This window comes from Pyxicephalus adspersus, unplaced genomic scaffold (genome assembly GCF_032062135.1).
Source record: "Pyxicephalus adspersus unplaced genomic scaffold, UCB_Pads_2.0 Sca2015, whole genome shotgun sequence".
Taxonomy (NCBI): domain Eukaryota; kingdom Metazoa; phylum Chordata; class Amphibia; order Anura; family Pyxicephalidae; genus Pyxicephalus; species Pyxicephalus adspersus.
The window spans coordinates 1-3,340 of record NW_027319022.1 but is presented as its reverse complement, the minus strand read 5'-3'; the positions used below and the strand labels follow the sequence as shown (position 1 = coordinate 3,340).

General features: G+C 43.6%; 1 long non-coding RNA gene across 1 annotated transcript; it reads left to right on the top strand.

Moving 5' to 3' along the window:
- Window positions 1–247: 247 nt before the first annotated feature.
- Window positions 248–2,727, top strand: LOC140321292 (uncharacterized). Its single transcript, XR_011918890.1, has 3 exons — window positions 248–371; window positions 2,057–2,149; window positions 2,632–2,727. It is a non-coding gene; the product is annotated as an uncharacterized lncRNA (long non-coding RNA).
- Window positions 2,728–3,340: the final 613 nt, after the last annotated feature.

Sequence of the window (3,340 nt, the reverse complement as noted above, 5' to 3'; positions counted from 1 at the left end):
TCATTTATTTTTACATTAAAAAAAAAAGCACCTTGTTTATGGTAAGATTGGTTTATATTTGAGTATATACATTTTTACTGAACAGTTTATACAAGAAAACATTGGAATAGATAGAATTTATTTTGGGTACATCCTACACTCCTGACTGTTATGTGTGCTGTACACATTACGGAGGTGTAATACCAATCCTTGTGACACTCTGTGAAATTATATTCACTCACTCTCTCTCCATCTTTTGCCAGATGTGGATGAATGTGCAGATTTTACCCGCGGGGGATGTGAACAGGTGTGTGAAAACTACGCAGGCTTCTATAACTGCAGCTGCTACAAAGGCTTCACCGTTCGCTCCGACAACCCCACCAAGTGCCAGCGTAAGGGCAATTTTACATTTTATGCCTTGTGTTGATGGTGGAAGGAAAAATATAATGGATGAGGGAACACGACACATGGCATCACATGAAAAAGCCTCACTAATGCCATAGCTGTGCCATGTTTCCAATGTCATGTGACCACCATAGGTCTGCAATGTTAGCTATACATTTCACTGTTGGATGTGCATATGCAGAAGAGGACTCCAAGGCCGGGACACATGAGCAACATCTACTGCCAATTTTGCATTTGGTTGACCGATCTGATTAGATTTTCTGGTTGAAAGCTCAAAAACACTGCAGACACACAAGTAAAATATTTTGCCCTTCCAAAAATGTTATTTGCCATAGAAAGTTAACTGAATTTAGACTGAGAATTCATACATACAACATGACTTGTGTGTGATCAATATTCACCATCACAATCATTGGGTCTGATTTATTAAAGCTCTCCAATGCTGGAGGGGAAACACTTTCATCAGTGAAGCTGGGTGATCCAGAAAACCTGGAATGGATTCAGGTTGAAGTAATTTGCTATTTGTTAGCAAATGTGTTCAGTCCTGGACCATAACCATTCCTGGTTTGCTGTATCACTGCAGTCCTGGCCTCACCAGTAGGGATGAGCGAGCGAAATTTTAAAATTCGGGCCGTTTCGGCGATTCGGGCCGTTCTTGCTTACCAAACATGTTGGGCTGTCGACATTGCTCTTGCAGGTCTCAAAGAATTCAATCAGGGGAGCGAAGATGACAGCTCCGCTCCCCTGATTGCACTTGCTGCCCTGTTGTATGTGTTCTTGGATAGAGAGTCCAGCGGCTGTGCTCATCATTAATGAATGCAGCTGTGGGAATCATTCAGTGATAATTACTTCGGCTGCATTCATTGATGCGCACAGCCATGGGATTCACACTGACAGAAAGAGTACCCCGGGCACTAGAGGTTACATGAGGGCAAGCCCTCAATAAACCTCTAGTGCCTGAGGATCGCGCACAGGAGGATTCCCACAGCTGCATTCATGAATGCAGCCATGGTACTCCTCCTGTAATGATTTCCTCGATCTTCCGACGGGTCCGTGAAATTGGTCCACCGAAATTTCACCGACCCATCGGAAGTTCAAGGATATTTTTGCGAGAATGTCAGAGGCATTCTCGCTCATCCCTACTCACCAGCTAAAAGTGCCCATCAACAAAAATGACACCAATAAACTATAGCATGCAACTTGGGGCCAACGATAATGGAATTCCAGGATTTTTCTGTTTAAACGTTAGCAGATAAAAATATATTCCCCCCCCCCCGTTGGATCTTACAGTATATAGTGTACTACTATAATGAATTGGAGATAATAAAAGATGCCCGGACACTCCTCACCCACCTTTACCCAAACACTGCAACCAAACATGGCAGTACCAGTTTTCACATTTTCATTATTAAATCAGCATTTCTCCACCAGGGTTCCTACAGAGGTTGCTTGAGCAATATGTAAAATCACTGACCACCACACGAATACACAGGACAGTGAGCTTTGGATATAGAAATTATAGTCGGGGTTCCACCATGTTAAAAAGGTGCAGAAACAATGTAATAAAGTATAACTGATGCAATGCTGTATCCAGATCCATATCTACATCATAAGATCACATCAAATCCAATCACATTCTAATGTCTGTGTATTATATTTGACTTTATCCTAGCTGTGTGCAATCCCCCCTGCCAAAACTACGGAGTCTGCATGGCTCCAGACACTTGTGATTGCCCTCCAGGGTACCCTGGGCCCGGCTGTTCTGGTAAGATTTGATATTTAATTTTAATATTTTTTATAGCTCTGACATATACTGCAGTGCTGTACACAATACATATTTTTCCCTATTGTTTAATGTTTGTCCTGTAATTGACTTACATTTCAGTTGTTGGCTGGAAGCCTAGGCAAACACAGAAATCATACAAACTCCATGTAGACAACCATTGGATAGATATTAAGCCTTGGATGGATGTTCAGCACCACAAAGCTAACTATTAATTCTTCAAGCTGCTTAATACTTCAGGGATATGAGATATTTTATGTAAGCATTTACAGCTATATATAGTCAGGGCTGCACTAAAAAGATTTAAAGTACAATAATTTATATTCTACATTGACAGGACCCACCTTGTAGTAAAAGACCAGTATGCCCAGGTTACAGATTGTGGCATCCCTGGATATATGGCATTGCTTTCTGTTTAATGTTTTCTTACTACCGATGTGCTGACTCCATGTTTCTCTTGTCAGCCATGTGCTCCCCACCTTGTGCCCATGGAGGAACCTGTATGAGACACAACACGTGTGCCTGTCCCTCGGGGTGGACAGGTCCTGGGTGCCAAACAGGTACACTTACAGCCAGAAAATGTTTTTTATTGAATGACGTAGGAATAATATTTTATGTACATTGGAGCTTTCCTTCATTTTGCAAGTCTTAGCCTGAGAGGTTGGTGTGCATGGTTAGGTAATGGGTGGATGGGCACAATAGGAGACTGGTGTACACAGGCAGTTATTGGTCAAAGTGGCACAGTGAGAAGTTGGTGTGTATGGGCAGGTAATGGGTGGAGAAGCACAGTGAAAGGTTGATGTGTCTGGGCAGTTATTGGATGGAGTGCCACAGAGAGAGGTTGGTGTGCATGGAAAGTTAGTGAGTGGAGTGGCAAAGTGAGAGGTTGGTGTGTCTGAGCAGATATTGGGTGGAGTGACACAGTTAGAGGTTGGTGTGCATGGGCAGGTAGTGGGTTGAGTAACACAGTGGGAAGTTGGCGTGCATGGGCAGGTAGCGAGTTGAGTACCACAGTGGGAACTTGGCGTGCATGGGCAGGTAGCGGGTTGAGTGGCACAGTGAAAGATTGGCGTGCAAAGGCAGGTAGTGAGTGGAGGGGCACAGTGAGAGGTTGGTGTGTATGGGCAGGTAGTGAGTGGAGGGGCACAGTGAGAGGTTGGTGTGTATGGGCAG